The sequence below is a fragment of the Typopeltis vanoorti genome, chromosome 25 (genome assembly GCF_054136105.1).
Source record: "Typopeltis vanoorti isolate ZY-2024b chromosome 25, IOZ_Tvanoo_1.0, whole genome shotgun sequence".
Classification (NCBI taxonomy): Eukaryota; Metazoa; Arthropoda; class Arachnida; order Uropygi; family Thelyphonidae; genus Typopeltis; species Typopeltis vanoorti.
Genome location: NC_143573.1, coordinates 14370632 through 14397739, shown reverse-complemented (window position 1 = coordinate 14397739; position 27108 = coordinate 14370632). Strand labels below are relative to the sequence as shown.

General features: G+C 35.3%; 1 protein-coding gene across 1 annotated transcript in view; it reads left to right on the top strand.

The window, feature by feature from the left end:
- LOC150092564 (adapter molecule Crk-like) overlaps positions 1 to 27108 on the top strand; it is a 129596-nt gene that overhangs the window by 1432 nt on the left and 101056 nt on the right. The window lies entirely within an intron of this gene.

Below are 27108 nucleotides of genomic sequence, written 5' to 3'. Positions count from 1 at the left end.
ATATTTCTGTCTTCTGAGGCACTTTTTACTGTATTAGTCCATCTACATCTTGGTCTTCTGGGTCTTTTTCCCACCATCCTGGCAAAGAACACTTGTTTAGCTAATCTTTCCTATCCCATTCTGTTTGAGTGGCGATACCACCTGAGATTAGTTCTGCTAACACATTCCTGAATGCTAATAATGTCAAGTTCTTTCCTAATATCCTCATTTTTAATAGGATACTGCCATTGATGCCACCTGTTCAGTTCCCTAATCTTTCTCAGGACTCTCATATCTGTGGTCTCCAGTCTTTGATCAAGAGTTTTATTTCTAACCCAGTTCTCGGATCAGTAACTTAAAGTTGCTTTGAACACTGTCTTGTATATAGCTAGTTTAGTGTTTTGACTGCTCTCTCTCTCTCTTATTCTATATAAATTTATTCATTTGACTTCCTACCATACCAGCTTTGCTAATTCTGTTGGGGTGCTTAAGGGTAAAGGTTGGATAACTGGGAAGAGACCCCCACCTAGCCTTTTGGGATGCAGAGAACCGACCAGAGCTTTTGACCTGATGTCCAGTCCTCACCTTCTTGTGGTGCACACAGTTGGGTATCTACTAGGATACTGAATGAATGAGAATGGGCTGGCAATTTGGGATTTAGCTGACCAAATTGTATTCTTATTGGTTTAAGCCATAACTCAAATGATGGTACAGTATGATGGAATTCTCTCTTATAAAATTGTAATAATAACAATTGTTGAAATGTGCTCATTTTTTTTTTTTAAATCATAGTCCTGACTAACTTGTTTTTTAATTTTTAAATTTACTTTATATATATATATATATATATATATATATTTCAAAGTTTTTCATTGCTCTGATTGTACAACCAAGTTGAGATTTCTCTCATCAAATTCTCATGAAACACATTTTGAAATTTCATCTCTTCCTGTGTATTAGCATCAAGAGTTCTTGATATTCTAAATACTTTTTCAGTTCAGTACTCTTGGTCTTTTCTTTTTGCATTTATAGCATAATCAAAAAATGTGCCCTGTGGTTAGGACCTACATTTTATATCCCACTTATGTCTTAACTCTCATAAGGTTTTCCAGTTGAAGATACATTAGCTAGTCTCATCTATAAATGAACTGGCCAGAAAAAATAAGAATTTAACAGATAGGGCTGGCACAGGGACAGTCCCTGAAAAGTGGAATGAATGAAAAATTATGTCACTGCATAGGGGTGCAGACTATAGAATTGAGTTAATAGAAAGGGGGGGGATCTCATTCCAGAGTGTAGCATGAGTGACTGTATTAGACAGAGGTTCTTATACAGTGACCTTACAAAATTCCTAATGTTTATTGAATTCTGCATGACATACAGTAGTTGGGGGGGATTAAGGTATTTGGTAGTCTAGATACTGGAATGGTTGACTTGTAGAGACCAGCAGTTGGGTAATGGCATGCATAGTCTCAAAGAGAAAGATGATAAGCAGTTTATTATGGGATTCTATTCTGCAGCCACTGTTAATTTCTATTTTGATGATATAAAATTTTGATGATTTGAAATTTCTGTGATGTTCAAGTTTTCTTGAAATTTCCAAGGTTGGAGAGGTGTTCATTTGTTTATAGGTAATGCTAAATTATGTCAGACAGGCTCTGATATGCTTTTACTGCTACAAGATTTTTTTAATATCTTGGTACTTTGGGCACATGAATGTGGGTGTCAGATTAATATGTAAAATGTAAAGCATGCTCTTTGGCATGATAATCTCCTAAGGAGATTTGGAGCAGTTGCCAAGGGCACTAATCCTAGAGAGGCACCAGTGACAAGATATTTTACCAATTATTGAAATTGTCACATTAAAAAAAAAAAGAAAAAAAAGAAAAGGGATGTAACAAATTTTCCAAGTGCACTAAAACTGGTTATGCTCCTGCCCTAGGATACACCACTTGTCACTTTCCTCTCAGACCCAGCATTTCCATGCTTCATGCTAGCCTGGTAGGCTGAGTGATTTGCTGGTTCGAATTCTGCTGTGGGCATGGATGTTTGTGATTGTCTTACCTTGTGTACTGCTATAACCTTTGATATGGTGCAGTATGACCTTTTCTGCCCTTGCACTATTAAATTCCATATATCATTGTCATTACCATACTTCATTTTCTGGTAAGTCATTCTCCTGACGATGCTACAAGTCTGTTTTGCATACCTGTTAGTATAACAACCTCACATGTGACATCCTGTAATGTGCCTTGAGAGAATCCAGAATTACAGTATATCCATTTTCCTCATCCACCTCTTCTTTCACTGTATTATTGAAAGCGATCTGATTGCTGAAGTGAGATTTACCCTTTACAAAACCACAGTTTTGGCATATTATTATTATACAGGTGAGATACCTAGAGTTAGAACACTCATCATGGGATATCCATTTATTCACACACACTAGCCATCATTCACGTAATACCTATCATACTTTGCCTTAAACTCATCCACTGATGAAGCTTCCACAATCATTCTCTGGCAACCTCTTCCACCCATTCGCCACCATCCAAGCAAAAAGCTAGTCCTAACACACCTTGTTAACCACACTGTTATACAACTTCCACTTGTGATCCCTTGTTCTCTTCCTACTCGCCATGTACTGAAAAAATGTCTACAGTGCCAATCCTATAAAATCCTTTAATTTAAATGTATCTATCATGTCTCCACTCTTTTGGCAATCAGCTTTGACAGCCTACAGACTGTCAGTCTATTCTTATAGGGAGCATTCCATAGACCTGCTGCAATCTTTGTCACTTGCATCTGGATTCTCTCCACAACTCGATCACCACAGAATCTGTGAGTCCATATTTGAGCACATTAGTCCAGATGTGGACTAATGTGCTCCAAGTTTATTAAAGCCTTATATAGGGGAACTATTCCCTCTCTATCCCTGTTTGTTAGAGTATTCTTCAACAACCACATAATCTGATGTGCTGTTTTAGTTACCTTTGCAATATGCCCTCTAAACTTCATCTCCCCGTCCTTCTCACCCAAGTCCCTGGCCTCATCAGTTTCCTGAAGTTCATTTCCATCAGTATTTGAAATGGCTGTATAAGGATTCGTATGTTAGGATTTGGACTCTGGTTGTTTCGATTTAAGGGAAATGTTACGTTTGTCCTCACGGTTGCATTAATAAGTTCTGGCAAAAGAAATTATCTCTTGGAGGAAAGCTTGAATTCAAATCAAAGGAACTAGAACAGGGTTCATAAATGATAGGTTTGTGTTTATTTTTATTTATTTTATTTTTTATTGGTTGGGGAGGACTGAATAAATACTGATGATATTTCTATTCTCTCTGTTATTAAATTTTCCCGGTTCTTGGTCTCTGGTTTTTCTTAGTGTCAACTCTGGTGAGGTTCCAAGGGAGTAAAGAGGACAAGATCATTCCATTACATAAAACTAGCCTTAAGACAGAGGTAGAAAATTGCAACTCATTTGGTATCTCAGGAGTGGTGGTTCAAGTTTAAAAGTTGGTTAACGGTAAAATTCAGGAATTGTACTCTATTGGGCAGCATGGCTTTATAAAAAGGGGGTGCTGCCTTCATAATATGGTAGAATTAGATAAGGGAAATGGCTGTACCATGCTGGACTTTGCAAAGGCAGTTTATTGGTAGAGCTGATGTTATCAGTTACTGGATGATGAGGCATATTCAGTTTAAATATTTAAGGAAGTCTTGTAGTATGGGAAGGGTTAGAAGATAGGTGGTATGGAGAGGGAGTTTTAATTTTTAATAATATTTATGCAGCTTGTGAACAGAATCTTCTAGTGATAGGAGGCAGTATGCTATTGGATGGGGAAGATGGAATGAAATGCAGTGGGATGTTTCTATTTTACAGTGGGAACCACTGTAAAATAGAAACAGAGTTATTGTCTAATATGAAAATATTATCAAGTATGTAGGTAACAATAGTCTTTGAGAATGAAAAAAAAACGTATGGAAAATTTATTTATTTAACTTGATGTTATATAACAGTGGTGTTCAACCTTTTTTACTACGTGAGCTACTTTTCTATAAAAAGTTATTCGGTGATCTACTCTCTTATATAGATCACGTTCCTCCCACCTGATATCTGATTATGCACAAATAAACAACTAAAAAAAATACACAACAAAAAACTTTATTTGTTTATTTAAAAAATTATTTATCACTTTTAATTATTTTAATGCAACAAAATAAAACAAATATATTGGGATAAAATATTTATTTCTCTATTTTGGAAAACCAAAGTTAGAAAAAACAATAGATTGATTAATTGAACAATTTTGGACCTCACAATATTTTCATAGTCAAGTTGATATGAAGAAGTGGCCAATCGCAGACAATCATCCAAATGATCATTTGTAATTTGGTTTCTTAATTGATTTTTTATGATGTTCATATTTGAAAAAGCGGATTCTGACAAGTTTGTCGATCCGAAACACTACAGATTTTTTTGTGCAATATTAGTTAATATTGGGAATTTTTCATGTGCATACTTCCAAATGACTTCATTGTTTATTGATTTTAAATGTAAACTATTCATAATGTTTATTATCTGAAGTTCGACTTCAGCTTGGTTTATATCAAACATCCCACTAATTTTATTTGAAATTTCTGTGATGTTCAAGTTTTCTTGAAATGGATTATTGATAAAAAGATACAATCATTTCAGTTTTATTAAAATCTTTAAATCTTGAATTTATTTCTTCCTCAACTAATTCTATTTCACGAATAAATTCTTTTAAAACATAGCGAAGCATTTCTTGATTTTGTTCAAAAAATTTTAATAAATATGGGAGATGTCTAAATTCGCGGTCATTTATGTTTTTCTTTAATAAAAGTAAGTATTGTTGGAAAGTTTTTATTGAACTTAACATGTCAATTAAATTTTTATCTCTACCTTGTAACTTTAAATTTAAATTGCTTAATTTTGTACAGAAATCTACTAAGAATGATAAGTGTAACAACCATCTTTTATCACTCAATTGTGGATAAATATCTCCTTTTTCATCAAGAAAATTTTTTATATCGTTAATTAATACAAGAAATCTTTCTAAAAATTGACTTCTGCTGAGCCAGAGAACATTATTGTACAACAGAAGTTCCTTATCATCATCTGCCTGTAATTTAAATAACCGCCGTTGCAGGGCTTTTCCTCGAACAGAATTTACAATTTTAAATGTAATATCCAAAACATCTTTTGTGTTTAATCTTTTACTACACAGTACTTGTTGGTGAATAATACAGTGGTACGTTAAAAAATCTGGATATTTGTCATCGTTTTTACATAATGAAATCAAGCCTGATTTATTACTTATCATTGCAGGAGCACCATCAGTAGTAATAGACACAAGTTTAAAAAGCGGAAGTTGTGTTGTTTCACAAATTCATCAAATGCTGAAAAAATGTCTTCTTCTGTAGTGCTTCCCAATAATGGTATAATTTTCAAAAGTTCTTCTTTACTTGAATAATCTTAAAATACCATGCGAATAAATACAATGAACTGAGCAATATCAGTGAAGTCATTTGATTCATCAAATTGTAATGAAAACGCAACACACTGGTGAATGTCTGACATTAACTGAGTATTCAAATCAGCACTTAAAATTTCAACTCTTCTCATAACTGTTGTTCTGGAAAGTTGTAAATCTTTAATATTTGAAATGATTTCATTTTTATTTTTAAAATCAGAAAATAAAGATTCTGCTGCTGCAAGAAACGATTCTTTTATTAACTCTCCATCAGTAAAAGTATTTTTTGCTTTTGCTAATAAATGACACACTTTCAAAGATGCAATAGTGACTGATATTGGTTTATTTATTACTTTTGAAATCATATTTTGTTGTCTAGAAAGTCCTGTCTTTAAATTTATAATTTTTGATTTACGTATTTCAGAATTTTTGAGAAAATCTTCATCATATTTTGCATGTAGCGTTTTCGTTTAATTTGAATCCTCAAATTAAACGAAACGCATATAATGTGCTTTTGTTATACGTCTACTTTTGCTATCCAGTAATTACTGTGACATTGTAAACTTTTATTATTATTTGACTTTGTATACTTGTAATTTCTATTAATTACTTGTGTCTTTTACTGTATACTTTATTCTCTGTTATTCTAATTTGCTATGCGCGCTTTCTCTCTCTCAGAATCTCTCTTGTTTATCTTATTACGTGCTGTGCTTATCTACCTTTCGCATTACGAGTCTTATGCCTAAGATATTAGAAAATTTATTTAAAATGAGACTGCGCCGCTAATATCTTTGATTAACAAAAAGAACTCAAATATATGGCAGAGAGAGATTTCTCTCTCTCTTTCTCTAACACAAATTCTTACATTAAAACTCACGAACAGCCGTGGTCTATTCTTTTTCTTAATTTCACTCTTTGGCCAACTCACTTAGATTCCCGCTCAACAAGTCTGATTTATTTTAGAAACAGTGCAGTTGTAAATAAACAAACAGGCAGCACTTTTAACAAGAAAGTCAAATGACAATTATTTACATTGCTATGAAATATACACAATTTTAATGTTAGGGAGATTGCTTTCTCTATCTATCTATAAAAACTCTTTAGCAAAAATTAGACCCTTCTTTCTTCAACATTAAATACCTTCTTTAACACATAAGGTTACCTACTCTCAGTTTACAAATTTTTACTTATTAATCTCTAAGCTTACTCGTAAAGAGGTTACCTAAATCTGTGTTATCTTTACAAGTTTGATATCAACCTCTAACATGCCAATTGATTCTCTTATGAACATTTCTTAACACTATTAAACATATCTCTTAAAAGTCTTTCTTGTATCAACTATAACAGGAATTACATAAACGTTTTGAACTTACAAAGGCTCTGTGAGATACATTCATTCATTCATTCACTCACATTCAGTCAAAAGTCTTTCACTAAAAGTTCTATGGTAATTCTTTAGTCTCAGATCTTCTTCAGGAAATTCAGGGAACGTAGTGGGCTGTGAGCTCATTCAGCTCCTGCAAAAGGTTACTCTCCCTCGGCGAAAAGAAAAACTTACGATCGAAGGTGCTTCAGGCAATTTGCCTTGCCTTTTCTCCTCTGCTTGGGCTCGCCAAAAATGCCTGGACGACTGCCTTCTTTTTTGCCGTTTCAACAACTAGAACTGCTGTTAACTGGATCCCTCTCTGGCCTGGAAACTTTTCTCCGACAATTAGAATTCTTCCTTTCGGCAATTTTAAACCTTGTCTGCGGTGTTGTGTCCTGAATAAACTAAGAAAAAGTTTTAACATGAATTATTCAGGACACAACTTTATTTAAACATAGGCAGAGAATGTGGCATGTTGGCAATAGATTAGGAAGATAAGTTTATGTATATAAATCAAAATTAAGAGTGAGAAATTGTACAAAAATGTGTAAAAATGTTTGTAAGACCTAACCTGTAATGCATGTGGGTCAGATATAAAAATTAATTAAAGCTGTTAATTCTATTTAAGAACCCCATTTCATGTATTATAAAGTAGCAAATATAACGTAAACCCAAGTGATCGCATTGCCAGGTGTCGCAATAACCGAGAAACACTGAGAAGAGAACGAAAACAAAAAGGGCAAGCAAACTCCATTCGAGGCTTTTTTTGGGGTTCCTGTTTCCTGACCTCTCTCGGATGTAGGGTCCAGTCCACTCCGACGGAGATGTTCCTGGCTGGCCGTGGAAGGCATTGGTTCATCTGTCGCAGCGTTTGAGAACGGCCTAGCTACCTCCTAAGACTAGGATAGCTGTGTGATGTCGTGCAACGGAGGAACCAGGCAGATGCCGTTCGTTCTGGCTATGCTCCCAAGCCATATCCCCTTTCCTGCCAAGGTTCTGATCGTATAGTTGATCAAAGGTGATCAGATGGAAGACAAAGTGAAGAAGCCTTAATGACCAGACAAGGCAAGAAGAAAGACATAGCATCAATACAGAGACGGTAAAGTAGACTTTAGTATTGTGATTTCCAGTTAAGAAAGTGTGTGTGTTTCCCTAAGAAATTTTGTGAAGTGGACTAATTTTATGGAACTTTAAGAACTATCTACAACTTGGCCCAGGCCCATTTGTTTGAGAATTATCTACCTAACAAGGCCATGTTTATTCTGCAGGAATTAATAGTAAATGTATAGAATGATATAACCGATGACCACGTGAATGAAAAAGGTGTATTAGATATTAATGAGATAATGTTAAGATACTTATACTGGTGGTCTATACAAGTTTATTTATATTAGTATTGAACCAAGGATCTTACTTGAGTATAATTCAGAATAATTAGTAATAATGCTTGCTTGTATGATTTCTCTATTTTATTAAACATGTTTCTTAGCATCTGCCTGACCTGTTGTTAATATATGAATTCAAACAGCCGCTCATAAAAATATTGACGAACTTAGCGGGAAGAGCCCACGTGTATGATTAAACAAAGCGAGCTATGACTGCATGCAAGAATTTAGTGTACTGAACATAAGTTTTATTGTAGTTTAATCATTGTGTACCATTCTGAGAGAGCCATCCTGGGTAAGAGTCCCATCTATCCTCTGTATTGGTTGGCGCAGTTATAATATAATTTTGTCAATGCTCATCGGGTGGACTCTTTCAGAATGATGTGTAAATGGTCACGTCCCACACAAGGACAAAGCCCTAAACACTAAGTAACCCACACAAGGTTAAACTATAGAGAGGCCAATAGGACTGCTAATTAAAAAGGGGGAGATTTAAAGAAAGAATGGAATGAGTGTAGTATGTCTTATAATTGAAGATTATATACGGGAATAAGAGATAAGTTTAACAAGGAAGTAGTAAGAATAAACAGCATATAAAACCCAATAAACGAAAAAGCGACGTAACAAATGGCACAGTCAGTCGACAGGATGTGATTTGATCCTGAAAACAAAAGCTAGTAAATAGATCAATCACAGTGAGTTGGTCTTTGAATTCATATCAGGCAGGCGTAAGACTAGTGAGAAAATTAGTGTATTAGAATATTTCAGTAACATCTTATTGTGAGCCAAAATACCAACATGTCTCTGCCTACAAGTTCCAATATGGACAACGAAGAAATGTTTAGATCCATAAACCCTGCACAAGTATTCCCACAATTTTCTGGGGAAGACACTGATGATGTGGTATCTTTCTTTGAGTATATTGAAAATCTAAGAAAGATTAACCGCTGGAGTGATTTCCAGCTAATTCTACTAATACGCAGCAAATTAGTAGGGAAGGCCAAGGCCTATTTGCAATCATCACAAAGTAGCAAATGAATATAACTAGTATATCAATCAGAAAATCTGCAGTCGAAACTAATAGTTAAATTGATAATACATATAATTTAATATAGTTTTTATCCTGGCGCAAGCCGCACAAAATCATGTTACGGGTGGCATGTGTCCCACAGACCTGCTGTTGGCCACCTATGCTGTAAATGATTCCTCACTAATCTCTCCAAGATCTTAACAACTACTGATGAAACACAAACTGGTCTATACTTTCTTTTAAGGTTATGTGGTGGTCAGCATTCATGGTTAAGAATTTAAGGAGACAGAACAAACGTGTTAAAATAATTACTTTACTTAATATTAGGAAAGTAACATTTGAAGTTTTGACCTCTGTATTGAGGTCATCATCAGAATGATACATATGTATAAGAAGCAAGCTACATACTACTGCACTTGACAAAGATAAAATGAATCTAAGCTGCTTATTAATCTTTTATCTAGCCTGACCTCTAGTGGGAAAATAAAAAAAAATAAAAAAATAAAAATTACCACATATTATCGCATATAATGCAAAAAATTTTTGGTAAAAAATACTACTTAAAGTTGGGGGGTTTGCATTATATGTGGATCCTAAAAAAATATAACATCTTAATTAGACTTGCACACACACACAGTATATACTACCTAATGCCTATGCAACCAAATCTACTCACATTCGGCGACCGAGCGCGCATCGTATCTGCGCATAAAGCTACTTGCATTACGGGCATTATGCGCAGATACGATGTGCTCTCCGTCGCCGAATGATAGAGCACAGTGAGATAGATAGGGCACAGTTAGGTATATCGGTTTAACCACAGTTAATTTTAAATATTATTCATTAAACAAACCTAGCCTGAAAATGAGCCCACAGAAACGTAAACGTTCATCTTTTGAAGCAGGATTTAAATTGCGTGTCGTGCAGTTTGCAGAAGAACATAATAACAGTGTTGCTATGAGAGAATTTGGTGTAGCAGAGAGTAATATTAAACTTTGGTGTAAGCAAAAAGACAGTCTTGAAAAAATTCCCAAAACGAAACGTGCCTGTTGTGGAGATGTAGCATCCTTTCCAGAACTCGAAGAAGAGTTAATGAATGGATTTTGACGCAACAAGAAATGCAATTCGTTTTCGAGCTCTACAACTCAAGAATGGTAAATTCAAGGACACACCAGGTATTTCATCTTTTCTTGCTTTGCCTGGGTGGTGCAACAGAGTTATGGAACACAAAGCATTAACATTGCGACACTGAACAAAAATTCTGCAGAAGTTACCAGAGCAGCTTGAAGAAAAAGTGCAGTCCTTCCATAAATTTATCATAAAATTATGGAAGTGTCACGGATATGAACTTTCCCAAATTGGCAATATGGATGAGACGCCCATGTACTTTGATATGCCTGGGAATCGAACAGTAAACTCAGTTGGTGAAAAGGGTGTCTTCATAAAAACAACAGGATGTGAAAAAACGCATTTTACCGTTGTTCTAGCATGCATGGCAGACGGAACCAAATTAAAGCCAACAGTGGTATTTAAAAGGAAGAAAATTCCGAAGTATATGAAATTTCCACCAGGTGTAATTGTTCGCGCCAATCAGAAAGGTTGGATGGATGAAGAAGGTGTGCAGTTGTGGCTGGATCAAGTATGGAACATACGTCCAGGTAGCTTGTTACGTCAACAAAGCATGCTAGTCTGGGATATGTTCCAGGCGCATTTAACAGAGGCAAGCAAAGAGAAAGCACGTGAGCTACATACAGACCTAGCAGCCATACCCGGGTGGTCTAACTTCCATTTTGCAGCCGCTTGATGTTAGCTTGAATAAGCCATTTAAAGATAACTTACGTGAAAAATGGAGAGAATGGATGTCATCTGGTTTGTTGAAGATGACAAAGGGTGGGAATTTTCAGAAACCTGAGATCACCATAATCGCCAGCTGGGTTAAAGAAGCATGGGATTCGATACCATCTGAAATGATTCAACGCTCGTTTCTTAAATGTGGAATAAGTAATTCAGTGGATGGCTCCGAAGATTACGTCATATACGAAAGCGAGGATGACTCGCAACAAATTGGAAAGCATGAAGACGATGACGACAACTGCTACACTGATGATGCAATCCCTACAGATGAACTTATAAATGAAATGTTTGACTCAAAAATGAAGAAGAATTTAAAGGAGTTTGACATTTTGTTTTAAAATATTTCTTTTGTTAATTCGTATTGTATTATTTATAATGTTATGGAACAAGATTAACAGATCGCATTATACATGGACATGCCATTTTAGGGCTAGTTTTCAAACAAAATTTCTAGTTCGCATTATACGTGTATCACATTATACACGATAATATACGGTAATAATATTAAAAAATAATAATAATAAAAATTAAAATAAAATAAAGTTTAAAAAAATTAAATATAAAAATAATTTAAAAACAGAACTGTATTAAACATTTCTAAAGTCTTCTCGTATTGAGATTTCCTTCTGGGCTTGTTCCTGTTGCTATAAGGGTTGCAGATGGGTCCTTCACATTCTTGGAATGATCAGTCTGTCATTTTTGTTCAGGTTTGGATTGTGTTTTAGCATTTCACATGCTTCTTTAAATTTTATCTCAAACCAGGATTTGGTGCAGTGTAGGGACTTGGTGCCTTTCCAGTCAATTCTATAGTATGTTTGGAGTGTGTGGTCTGATAGGCCTGTTTTTCCATAGTGGAGTTATTTAATGTGTCATTTGTGTTCTCCTTTTTCTGATTGGGATGATGTGTCCTGTTTCCCCTGTGTAGGGTAGGTTACATGTACATTAGATTTTGTAAACCCCTAGGTGGGCCATGTGTGGAAGAGGATTTTTGGAAAAACTCTTTTTTTTCTCGAAATTCTTGTCACACGTCTTCCAGTCTCGGTCTACCACAAACCTACACACACACACACGAGCCAGTACATACACAAAAATTCATACCACCATCCAACACAAACACTAGGAGTCATAAGCACCCTCAAACACAGAGCACTATTTGCTCAAATGAACAAGCTCTAAACCAGGAATTCAAAATCATTAACCATATATTTGTAAAAAATGGCTATAATGAAAAAACACTTCACAAGATCCTCCATAAAATTACCACTGAAAACAAAAAAGATTATTTTATCTTGAGGCTTAGGTTAGTTAAAAAAAAAAGAAATGTAGCCTGACTCGTGTGCCCAAAAAGTAAATATTTTCGACAAACTTTCGACAATTTCTTAAATAAAAGCATTTCCTTTCCAAGGTCAAGGGTTGGATTCTTGTCTCTGGCATCATGCTTAACCCAGTCAACGGTTTGAGTATTTATTAACCAGCGAATTGAATTACAAAACTAAGGATTGACTATTTCACCTCGTACTGTTGTGTCGCCTTTTTCTTATTACAACTATTTTCAACCTTTGTGCTATATCTTCATTATACGCTCAATCAGGTAACACATGGTACCTCTGAGGGACAATGGAATTTCCTCGAGATCGAGGCAGTATCAGAGTGTCTGAGATTTACCTCTCGTAAAATGCCAAGAAATTTATTTGTTTCGCTGCACCACTTAGCACTATTAGATTATTAATATTAACAACCAAGAGGTAATCTCAGGACAGTACTTTATGATACCTATCAACTCTGCAGACGTGGCCAAAATTTACCCTTTCCTAATATCCTGCATAGGTTCGTAATATTTTATAAGAGGTGCATCGGATTCCAGAAATCACAGAAAGTCTTTGTTAGAATCAAAAGCAAGGTTTATTATATCTCAAAAGTTGGTACACTTAATAACATTAGTTTAAATTCCCATCTTAAGGAAGTTCCAGATAAAGTAAAAAATATTCAAATACTACTAATATACTTATAACATATTATGCAGTAGCCTTCTAAAGTAAGAATTATATTAACACTCTCTAATGCATTAGTCATGTAATATTATCACAGTCATTCTAAAACTCCATAGTTCTGTCAGACTACACAAGATAACATTCATATCTTTCACAATCTCTTTATAATTTATCAATTCTTTACTCTAAACATATCCGTAACTTCATTCAATATAAAAGCGAACTTTAACACAGCGACAGACAGTAAGGTTAAATTCAATAGCTTTCTAAAGTGATAGCAATACAATCTTATTCTGTATCAGTAATGTCCCTTTTCTATACATATCAACGTGGTACAAATCTTTCATTTATATTCAGTGAAACACAAAGTCTACTTATCTTCCCTTTTTTGTTCTTTATTGCATCATAGGTCCACAGGATACTGGCCTTCTGTGGACAGCCGGACTTGCTTTTTCCACGGAGAATGTGGCCGCCGAGACCCACAACTGCCTTAATCGGTATCCTCCGGTACGGAGGCACTGCCACCCTACGCCACCACGAGAGACGAACACACAGGAGATCCAGGAACAGAAAGCCTTGTTTCAGGGCTGCATGACCCTTATATTTCCCTCTTTTCTTCTCGGCGTTTCTCGCCCTTTTCGATGTCCAGCCAACTCTCACGTGCTCGTACATCACGGTGTCCAGTCTCTCCCCTGCTATCGCACGTACGTTGACATCACGTTGTTTGCTTGGGGCGAGCCGCTCCCTCGCATACGGCTCCGTGACCTTTGGACTTCACTCCCCCCAACAGTTGAATTTGTGCTTACATTTATAATTCTTTTATACATGTTATTTTATAATGCTCTGGTAATGTTTTACACTTTCAATATTAATTTAACCTCATTCGCGAATGGCACAAAATACATAATTATTTAACCTCTTATGCCAGACTATGCTTGATATACACACACACACACACACACACACACACACACACACACACACATACACACACACACACACATACACACACATAGTACTTATTTTACACTTAGAGGCAATTTACTGTATTTATCTCCCTTTTTTGTTTGGAAATGCATGTTAGATTGTGATAAGATAGGAGTTCATAAATTTCCACTCTATCACAATCCAACAGTAGCTATACAACATCTTAGAGGTATTTCAGAAAAAATAGACAGAACACTACATAGATACAGTTTCAAGACTACCTTCAAACCCCTGATAAAATTAAGAAATTTACTTAGTTCTTCGAAAGATCCTCTTCCACACCTCGCCCACTTAGGGATTTACAAAATCCAATGTACATGTAACCTACCCTACATAGGGCAAGCAAGATGCACCATCAAAATCAGAAAAAGATGAATACAAATGACACATTAAATACCTCCACTATGGAAAAACAGGCCTATCAGACCACGCACTCCAAACATACTATAGAATTGACTAGAAAGGCATGAAGTCCCTACACTGCACCGAAACCTGGTTTGAGAGAAAATTTAAAGAAGCATGTGAAATGCTAAAACACAATCCAAACCTGAACAAAAATGACAGACTAATCATTCCAAGAATGTGAAGAACCCATCTGCAACCCTTATAGCAACCGGAACAAACCCAGAAGGAAATCTCAATACGAGAGGTCTTTAGAAATGTTTAATGTAGTTCTGTTTTTAAATTATTTTTATATTTAATTTTTTTACTTTATTTTATAATTTTATATTATTATTATTAATTTTTATTTATTTATTTTTATTTTCCCACTAGAGGTCAGGCTAGATAAAAGATTAATAAGCAGCTTAGATTCAGTTAACCTTTGTCAAGTGCAGTAGCATGTAGCTTGCTTCTTACATATGTATTTTTCTGATGATAACTCAATACAGAGATCGAAACGTCAAATGTCACTTTCCTAATATTAAGTGAAGTAATTATTTTAACACGTTGTGTCTCCCTAAATTTTTAACCATGAAAACTGGTCTATAGTTTCACACTTCCCGTCTGCCTCCATCCTTATGTAATGGCACTATCTTACCCTCCTTTCACTCCTTGGGTAACTTTCTCTTGGCCATATTTTCACTGAAACCAGGTCAGGGAAGCTGTGAGTTGTTTGGCATTCTTTCACAACCAATGGCAAAATCCCATCCAGTGTCACTTCTTTATTGACATCCAGAGTTCTTGGTATTTGAAACACACCTGCATGTCTAAACCTCGAACCTGCCCTATCCCTTTAGTATTAAAACCTACTTCTCCAGGAATGAATACCTCAATAATGGGTTCATTGAACAACTCCACTATGTCCTTTGCATCAGTCACTCTATTCTCATTTTTATCCAACATTGTTATTCATCCACAATCATTTCTCCTCTGACTGATCACATAACTAAAAAAATTCCTTAGGATTTTTGGATCTGAAGGCCAGTCTCTTTTCATTTTCCAGTTTTGCCTTCCTCACCATACTAGTCACTCCCTTGGCCTGAGTCTTATATTATTCATGCCTCTTTTTTACCTACAATTCCTGTTTGATATCAGTTTTCATCCACATTACACCAAATTGTGTTCTCTTCTTCACTCATAGTATATAGCTTGCTATTGCTGCTAATAAATATTCCTTCATAAGTTCCCAAGCACTAATGATATCCTGTCCTTCCAATTCCTCTCTCCATGGAACTGCCCCAAGTTGATATCTAAGACTGTTATAATCACCTACCTTTTAATTTCACATCCATTCTTTTTTCTTTGATGCTACTGCATGTCTATTCACTTCCAAGTCAAAACCACATGGTCACTCTCACCAACTGGTGACAGAGATGCCATCTCAGTTATAATCATATCTTCTGATGCTGTGACCAAATCCAAAACTCTTGAACCTCGTGAATCTTCTACTACATGTAAGAGATTTGTCCCTCAAGAATTCCAGAAATTCCATTCTTTTATTATTACATGCAGTTTTGTCTTCTCCATTTATACTGCTGTAGTTAAAATCTCCTATAACAGTCATTCTTTCTCAACCACCTATGCTCTTTACCCTCTATGTTGCCTGGCTTATAGCAAAACTACCAAATATCCTGTCCTGCTCTTCTCTACTTCACACCATATGCTTTCAAAACCATTAGTGCCATTTCTATCCAAATCTTCCACTTTGAGATGACATAAGTAATCACTTATTATAAGCAGTACTCTATCATTGTGTTTTCCCTTTCTATCTTGTCTAAAAATTGTTCTTCCCTGGTATTTCTATTCCTGTTAGTATATCATCTTCTGTTAACCACATCTCAGTGATCCCAATAATCTTTGGACAGGCTGATGCTGTCAGCACCACATTCATTTCCTTTATTCTGGATACTTCTGGCATTAGTATAAAAAAAATCAAGACATTGTTACTGTTTCTATACTTATCATTATCCCTTCCAGACTCCACTGGATTCGGTATTACCCAAAGTATTTCCCCTTCTCCCAAGCACATATTCCCACAAGAGGCCACCCCTGCTACCATCCATCCTGATAATTCTAGTTTCCTTGCATTCATCACCGACTCATTTAGAGAACAGCATTCTCTCCAGATGCCTACATCCTTCTGCATTCAAATGCAAGCTGTCTCTCACACACAGTTCCTTTCTGTCTTCAAATGCCTTCCAAGTATCCACGTATTCCAAGCCTCTCTTTTGACCCAGTCTGGCTATTATACTATTCATTATTGATGCCCTTCTCTGAAGCTCTGAATTATTATACCTGAGCAGCACCCTCCCACCTCCACACACACACACACACACACACACGCATACTATCTTCTCTCTCTGTCTTCTTCTGTATAATCTCAAGCATAAACATCAGATCTCTTGCCATCTGATTCATACTACCTCTGAAATCATTTGTGCCCACCATCACAATCATTTCATCCACCCTTCCACCTCACTTAATTGCCATAGCCACACTTTCTATTATTCTTTCAGGTAAACACTCCTGAGGCATTCTGTCTTACACACTACAGATTGAGTCGCCATACATCACATCTCTTGCCACTGTGTTTCGTCTTTGCTCACCTGCATCTCTCTCTTCCCCCCTCCCTCCCTTTTAACACTTTCTTTGTTCATGCCCAGGTCTTTTGAACCTACTTACCTGTTGTCCTGGCATCTTCCATCCCTGGTTCAAGTTTTCCTATTGTCTCCTCTTCTATCATTCCCATAACTCTCTCTCACTCCTACTCTGATTTGCTTTGCATTCATCGTTTCCAGTCACTTAATCTCTTCTTTCATGCCTCTCAATTCATTTTGCAACATTCCACTTCCTCTTTCAGTGCATCTATCTCTCTCTGCAAGCTATGCAGAGAGATAGATGCACTCCTCATTCATCCTCCATTTAATGCCATCTTTGAAAACTTCACATTGATTCAAATTTACAGTACTCCCTACTTTTATTTTTTCATTTGTATTCTGCTCATTATCCTAACCATCAATCACGCTTCTCATCTCTCTTGGTTGGTATGCTCTCGTTTTTGACGTAATGCTGCTGAGGTGTTACACTAATCTCTTTCACACTTCTGAACTCATTCCTGAGACATTCCACTTTCTCTTTCAGGGCATCTCTCTCTCTCTCTGTCTGTAAGCTACCGCTCTTGATCGTGGTTAATCATTATATATCCTTTATCCATAAACTATCCTTAAAATATCCATATACACACATCCTAAATATCCTATCCTTATCCATAACCTTATCCATAACCTTATCCAATAACCTTATCCAATAACCTTATCCAATAACCTTATCCAATAACCTTATCCAATAACCTTATTAATATGGTGGTTAATCCTTATTTCCTTAGCAGCCTTAGTCTCTTTATTGATTCTCTTCTGGTTGTTTGTATAGCAGGATGAAAAACCTCAGTATCTGGGAGAAATATTGAGACTGGCTAACTTGCTTTCAAATGAAAAGCTCTGATAAAGGTTCTTTGCATCTTAAATGGGATTTGAACCCAGGTTTTTTACCAGAGGGCATAGTCAAAATTGAGTTATAGAGGAGATACGATAGACTTTCAAGTTAGTTAAGGAATTCTATCAGATTAATACTGAAAAATTATAAAAAGAGTGGATGTTAAGATGGGAAGAATGAGGGGCCATCCCTGGAAGTTGTATAGGAATGTGGTGAAGAACGGAGTGAGGAGTAGAATTTTTTATATGAAGAGTTGTTAGTGAGTGGAATGCATTGCCTGAGTGCGTCATGAGTACAGGTAGTGTGAATAACTTCAAAGTTGATTATGAGAGGCATGTTACTGGTTGAGTGGGCCTTCCACAATGAGTCTGTTGACTCCATGGAGGCTACCAAATAATAATAATAATAATAAACATATGGAGACTACATAAAGAAGTTAAAAGTCTTGAATTTGTTGACCTTGATTTTGTCAAGTTAACTATTTTTGTATCACCATCATCAAGTACGTTTAAGTTATTCAGGCATTCTTCTTGACATTTTAACTTGTCTGTGGTTGCAGTATGTCTATGAGATTAATATCTCATGGGCACATATTTTTGATGTAATAAGACCAATATCCATTTTCCAGTTATTGATTCTGTTCCATCTATAGAAATTTCACAACACAAAGACCAATCATTTTGGTTTTCTTCAAAATAAAAGTGAATTAAATTAAAAATGTCCTCACCAGTTGTATGCTTTGTTAAAGGATGACAAAATGGCATATTTTCTTCTACTTTGCCTTTGTTCAAGTAATGTGCAGATAATGGATAGATTGAAACATCAGTGGTTTTATCTAATTGCAAAGTATAAAATATTGTTTTTCTTTCACATTCTATAAAAATGGATTCAGCATTATAGGACATTCATGTATTTGGTATGACACTGTGCAAAGGGTATCATCTAATTTCTTTGCTAAATTGTAACTAAACTTTTCACATGGGAAAAAAAAAAATTTCTGTAATAGTATGGACTTCCTAAGCTTTTGCTATTTCATAACTTAGTAAGTATCCCTCAAGTGCTTTTCACTGTCTTGATTTTTGAGTGATATATGAATCTATTAGATGTTTTGAGTTTCTGCAATTTCCTCTTAAAAAAATCAATTGACCTTTTCTGCAGAGTTTCACGTTTTGTGTTGAAGTGATGAGATGAAGGAAGGTTTCAGATTACTATTGAAGAGCACTTCTCTGCAAATGGCACCTTGTGTGAATGAATAATGTCCTCATTTTCAAGACACGAAAAATTAAATTTAATATAATCTCCACTATATTTCCTCTTTTTAATGTTCATTTTTCATGCCAGTGTTTTGAACAGCATTATATGAGGTTTTATCTTGGATGAATATGAAGGATAATTTTCATTCTTCTCATTTTACTTGTATTACAGCGTTTTTTTTTTAGTTGAATGGTGCAGCACAGCTGCTGGCAACTAGCATTGTTTCTGGAGTTTAGGTTGCAATTGAATGGTGCAATAGGGGAATACATATCGACATTTATGTTCCCATTTCTCCTCCCATCTGCTAATATTCTATTATGCATGTTTTTATTATATATGGATATATGACTCGAATCAAGCTAAATACAGGGAAACCTCACTTGACGTGATTAATTAATCCATAAATTAATGCGCACTAAGTGAAATTGCATTAAGCGAATACAATAAATAATAAGAATAATTATAATTCATCCATCAATTAACACAAATTTGGAAAAAAAAATTGCAGTATAAAAGGATAAAATAATCAAAGTTAATAAAAATCAATTACTTAAATTTTTATTTAATATCTAAACATTTGATTGAGCTACTTTTTTTTTTACAAAAAAATTAAGTAAAGATGTTTGAATCATGTTCGACTTTTTCATCTGGTCATGCAATTTGCAATAGCTGGCGACTGCAGATTGGCAACAAATAATTTCGCATAGCGTAAAAAAATCGCCTTAACTGATTAATCACTCGCTTAAAGTGGGAAATAGTATCATTTCACTCAATTGTGCTAACTGATTATCACGCATATCGAATTTGCATTAAGCAAGGTTTTCCTGTATAAATTTTGAGCTGAACTACATAAATTAATATTAAGCTTGCTGTTTAGTTTACAGTAATATACCAATGCAAATCTAAGTAGCTGCCATTACAGAATTTTGTGAATTCAATAGAACAACATCTTTGTGAACCATTAGAATTTGTAAACCACAGATTGAGAACCAATGCTATATGAGAATGTATATGCAGATTGGCCTACAAAATAAAAGGATGATCATTATGTGTGATTTTAATTAGTCAGAGATGGCATTAGGCATGCAAAAATAAATAAATAAAATAAAATAAAAATTAATTTCTCATTTATATAATTTAAATATATATATATATATATATATATATATATATATATATATACACACAATTTTAACACACACAAACATACATTTCATCCTAATTGCACAGGATTTTTTCAAGTGTATACATACATTAATAGACAAAACAGTTAAGATAAATGTGACAACCATTATGTAGTTCTAGAAGAAACTGATGTTATTTTAAAATATTTCTAATTGTATGTTGCAGAGTTCAGTATGTTTTGTGTGCGTTTATGCATTCATGTGCATGTGTGATGGATAGGATGCATTTCAGACCAGTTGCATACTCATGAACCGGCAGAGTCTACATGCTTATATACACGCACGTCCTAATAAAGTAGAAATCTGTAGCAAAACCAGGAATAAACATCAATCAACATCCAACAGTAAACAGTGTTTTTTTGCAGATGGTTATGTAATTATACAGAAATCAGAAGAGGACCTTCAGAGATCTGTTAACCGTTTACAGCAGCTAAACCAGTGAACACTTGTACAATTTACAATATCTTTAAAGAAAACTAAAACTATGGCATTCTGGGGTAAATATCCTATATGAACTGAAACAGTAACTGGAAATGAAAACTCTTAAACAAGTAGCACACTTTTATTGTTTAGGATGTGATATAACATTTGATATAGATAATGATGTAGGTAATAAATTATACTACTTTCAAGCAGCCTGTGGTATTACCTAGTCTAGCCATAAATTCTGTTACAACTTGAAGAGTGCATGAACCTTTAATCTGTGAGTAAATCATTTACAGCTTTCAGCACATATCAACCACATATAACAGCACTCAGTATTCGAAATCCCTCTTTTGGCTTCATGCATCCTCGAAGTCTATGAGGCCATGTATCGATTGTGACACACACACAACAGCTAATGAAAACTCTGCCACTGCGTACTCCAAATCCACCTTCAGACTGGTTATACTGGGATGTTGTTTCTTGCAGGCTAATCTCTCAAGCTCCAACCATAATATGAAGCCTAGTGGATTCAGATCAGGACTTCCAGATGGCCAATCAGATGGTGATATGTGGTCAAGCACATTCACCTCCAACCAACCACTGTTGTGTGGTCCTTGCCTTGTGTACAAGGGCTGAGTCCTGTTGGAAGGTCCACTGCCTACTGTTAAACAAGGTTTTGTCCATGGGTTCCAACACGGTGTCTTGATACATTTTGGTGGAGGTTTTGACCCTTTTCTTGTGGAAATGCAACTTGGATCCCCCTTGATACCCCTCCCCCACCACCAAACCATCACTGACATGAGGTGATCTTTGAATCCTGGGTGCTGTGGTATGGTATGTGCTGTGCAGCCATCTGGGGCATATACTCAGTCATTTTGGTAGTTAAACAGCTCTTCAGTGGTGAAAATCTTCTCATCTGTGAAGAGAATATCTCTGTACCTGTTGTTCTACTGCCAGAGAAGTGCCTTTTGATTTTTTTCACTCTCTGCCATGTAAGTTGTAGTGCTAGGAAGTTTCCAGTAGAACGATGATAGGCTCTCACCCCCAGGTCATCAGTAGTACACGTGGCATTGTTCTCTGCAAAACGCTCATCTCTCACGACATCACTTTCTGTATTCTTGCAAAATTACAGCAGGGGCATGACTTAACAGTCCTCATAAGCTGTTTTATCTTAACACAGCATAGTCGACCTATTCTTTGATGGTTATGTACGTCTTCTTTTACATTATAATGGTTAATTGTCTGATATACAAGCATCCTACTGATCCTGAATGTTTTTTGCATGTTGTCTGAGGTTAGTAGTCTCCCCACTGCATGTCAACCCCTACAGCTAGACAACTCTCTACTGATGGCACGTGAATGTTGCTGCATACAGTGGCACTAACAGAATCAGACTTGCTCATTTATGTGGGCAGCGTGGGAGTGTGTGGAAGTTGTAACAGCATTTATGGCAAGACTGTGTATATAAGATGGACAACAAAAGGCAAAAGATGGAAGGAAACACAATTAAAATTTTATAAAGTATTGTCATTATCAACAATATCATGTTTCAGAAAGTTGAATATACAGAAAAAAAAAGATGAAAATATAATACAAGCAGCTGAAATGAGATTTTTTAGAGCAGTTAAAGGATGCACCAGAATGGATAGAATATATAAAATATGGAAGGAGGACACCTACAGCTAATGAAAGAAGGAAGGCTATTAAAATAAGTAATAAAATATAAAGGGAAGGAGATATAGGAAGTTAGAGGAAGAGAATGAAAGTATAGTCCTTTGCATGCCCAAACAAGCTTTTAGCTTATATCTTGAATGAAGAGGACTATGTTTAGTGAGTGGAATGCATCTAGCATTCCACTCACTAAACTTAGTAAACTGATGCTACCCACAGAATTAGTAAACTAAATCAGTGGATAGTATCTTTTTTTTCTCTCTCTCTCCAATATATTGCTGGGCATGTGTGGTGGGAGAGAAGGGATTTTGGATATATCTGCTGATTGTCAGTAGTTTTCTGCATATAGGTGGGAAAGTGAAGTATCATTAAAGTAGCTTGAAGTGCAGACTCTTGCCATTCTCTTTTTCTATAGTGAATTGATTTTTTTTTGTTATAATATGAATTGTTTACAAAAGGCGTGCAACTTTTATGCATGCAATTAGTAATATATGCTAAAGGTCAGCATGTTAGTGAGCTTAAAGGTCAGATAATTTAGAAGCTGCTCTAAAAATCAAATTCACTTATTTTTATTTAAAGCAGTTCAGGTCTCTAAATTTTTCTTTTGATTTGCCTATTTTTCAAGATGAAACATATGCATCAAAAGAAAAATCTTGCCACCTCTGGGACAGATAAATCACTTTTAAGCTTGAAAATAGTTCATAAAGATTCCCTGCAGTAAACCTTGATAAAATTAGGACTTGATTTTGAACTCAGATTTTTACAAAATGGGGACAAATGATTATTATTTTGTGACACCTCCAAGGAATCCAAAGGCTCATCAAGGGAGGGCACTTACTCTATAACTCTCCGTGTCTACCACTTAATTCGCCAACTACACCAAACCACTACTAACATCATCATCTACACCAATGCCATCTACTGCCCACCACCAGTATTTTTTGTCTATGAATTGCATGTGTTCTGAAGGCTGATTTGTCTGTATGTGGGTTGAAAAACCCGAGTTTCCAGGAGGAAAAAACCCTGCTACCTCCATATGAGATCAGCTAATTCGCCTTCAATTGAAAAAAACCATTTTAAGGTTACTGTCACAATGAGAATCAAACTTGGACTTTTTTCCAATTGAAGGGTGCAACGTACTGTCATTCTTCCAACTGCACTATGGCACTTAATCATTGTTAACTGTACTATGGATTGTCTGCATGTTCTGGGATGTTGACTCTTTGGAGTGGTTGATGAATGTGTGTAATCCGAGCTGTGTGGCTAAATTAATATTATGTGACTCCTCCAGGGAGTCCATAGACTCATCAAAGGAGGACACCTACTCTACATTTCTCTTTCTCCACCACTGAATCCACCAACTACAACCGCAACTACACCAACACCATCTACCTCCCTCCACCACCACTAACATTTCCACAGATGATGACAAACATCTATGCCCACGCTGGGATTCGAACCCACAGCCTTTTGGCTGGGGAACGGATACGCTAACTGCTCGGCCAACCAGGCCAGCAATATTAAATATTAAATAAGTATTAAAACATGTTATATTTTAACTAGATGGTGCACTTAAGAATAATTATTTTAAAAACAACATTTTCATTTGCTCCCTATAGAAGTTAGCGAAGGTGTGAAATATGGTGCTGCTGAAAGATAATATACAAACCACCACACATAATGGCCAGAACAGATAGCAAATCTGTAGAGAGATGCAAGTACCAAGGTGCCCTTAAAGGGATTTGTAAAAATGGATGTGATGTTGCAACTGACCATGATAATTTTTTTTTATTCTTATATATATATATATATATATATATATATATATATATAGTGCTGTCTCATTAATCCGAACTAATAAAAACCATGCTTGTTCGGATTAGCAAAAAGTTTGGATTAACGAATTTTTCCCCAAGAGACCACTAGCATTTAAGAAAAAATAATCGGATTCTGCTGGTACATCAATTTAATTCCATAAATAAATTAACTGATAGAAAAAAGCTACTGTACTGTAATATAAAACAAAAAAATGGTACACAAGTTTATTTTGGTAAAAAATTTAATTTGTATGTACCTGTATTGTTGAGGATTCTGATTTAATAAAATTGCATAGTTCAGTACGTAACTATGCAATTTCATTAGTTCAGTATGTAACTTAATTTGCTTAAAAAAAATCACTTTTTTGTACACAACACAAAAAAAAAGTTTTTTATTTCTTTATAAAAAAAAGTCACTGATTTTCTTTTGCTTCTTGGAAGCTAAACTTTTTTCGAATGCTTCTTCTCGGAGCTGCATTAGCAACAAAATTTTGTGGAATGGCGTATCATTCTGCTTAGCACATTCTATACACATATTAAAACTGTCAGCTGCCTCTTCATGTTTTACTTTTTCCTTTGAGTTCATCATGGTCATCATCATCTTCTAATTCATTCTGTAGTAGCGTCATATTTATAATTTCAGCATCTGATTTTATTTCTAATTCACTTTCGGTTCTACCCGTAAATCATTCTGTAACATCTGTTTGTGAAATATCAACATCTGGATTTATATTTTTAACCAAATTATGCACGTTCTGAATTTCCTCTTTTTGTGTATGTTTGTGATTCATGCCGACAATACAGTACGTATTGTACAGTATAAAAATGCAAATGTAAACATGCAATAAATCAAAATAGGCCTCCAGTATAACCGTGCAATTGACAGTATGAAAAAAATACTGTACTGTAATATTAATAAAATAAATAATAGTTAACATAATTATTAAATAAAAATAATACTACACAAAATAATAATACGTAATAAATAAAACTTTTTTAAAACTTTTTTTCTTTCAAACAGCAGTTCGGATTACTGGAGGGTTCGGACTAAAAAGGTTCAGATTAGTGAGATACCACTGTACTTGTATGTTGTGTTATTTTTTACACAGAGCAGAAAGAGACTATACATGGAATTTTTTCAAGCCACTTCAGGCTTCCAATAATAAGGCTATGATTTCACACCAGACAATGAAATTCACCTACCATCCAAGACATTCAGAATTCCATGCTCATAGTGGAATTCGAACTTGTGACCTGTTGGAAAGCAGATATGCTAACCACTCGGCCAACCAGGTTGATAAATATGTTGACATCTGTGCTATTTAGGATGGTTTCCTTTTTAACATAGGAGGAAAAATATGGCTTGTGTGTGCGGAGGGAAGAATATGGACTGGTTAGTTGTTTGGCTAGCCAAGTATGAAGGGAGAAATCAGTAGCATTCAGTATGAGCTAGAGTTGATTATTAATTTTTAATAAACATATATTTAAGGAGATAGGAATTAAATGGTTTGAACATTGATGTTAATTCTGAAGGCCATTCCCCCCCCCCCCCACACACATCCGTGGAATTGATCTTTTAACCCCTAGGTTAGGTAAGGCAGATTTTTAGGAGTAATGTTACTCATCATCCATACTATTATTAACTATTCTTCAGTAGATCTATGATGGCAACAGATAGTTTAGAGACTGTTAGCAGTTGCTGGTTGCAAATGCTTCATTTTAATATGAACCGTCAGCTCTAATGTTGAAATTCGTTTCGGTCTAACCATATATTTGTGGCTGAGGTTAAAGGCCCTAATGCTGTTTCATTCATGAAAAAGAGTTTAATAATGACTCTTCAAGGCTGTATTTGAGACTAGCACAATGATATTAAAATGAATTTACATTTCTCATAATTTCTGAGCCTTGCTGGTTTGTTAATGCACACAACTCTTATAGTAATAGTTCTTCCCCATTCCCCCCATCAGTCATTCAGTCATTGCTTATAAAAACTATAATTAATAGTTATTAATTTCTTGCATTATGATGTCTATATGAGATGAAATATTGGAAACGTAGAACAAACGTAATCTTGCTGTTCATTGTTCATGCTAAACTCATCTTGTAGATTAATTATTATTACAATGACTAAACATACACACGTGACCATAGGAATAAGATTTTTTACTGTGGTTACGTGTGTATGTTTAGTCATGAATGCTCCATAGGTTTCATTATACGACTTATTATTGCAATGTTTTCCACAGCGTATGTTAAGATTTAATTTAATGCATGTTGTAATTTAATGGAATAGAATGCTGTAAGCTTTCAACTCCCACATCTACCTAGCTGTCCTTATTCACTGTCCCAAGGATTCAGGTAGGAGTCTTTAGAATTCATATAAGTTTTCCTTTATGAGCACACTAGGAAAACAAGTCTATCCAAAGGGGAAAAAATACTTGCTTCCACAACAGTGGATAGTTGGATCTGAAAGTCTTGACCCCTTATATAATCTATTGAATCAAAGGAGAAGAAATAAGTGCTATACCTTTTAACACCAAGTTGAATTTTCTTTCTTTATTTTATCTTTGATCTGCAGCAGTTGCTTATAACATACTCTAATTTGAATATGGATTTATTTGGAGTTTCCCAAAATATGGGGATTAAAGATTTTAAGGCCTCCCGCCTAACAACTATTGCTGCCTGAAAACACCCATTGAGGACACACTCTCCTAGGGGTTAGGGTTCTATATGT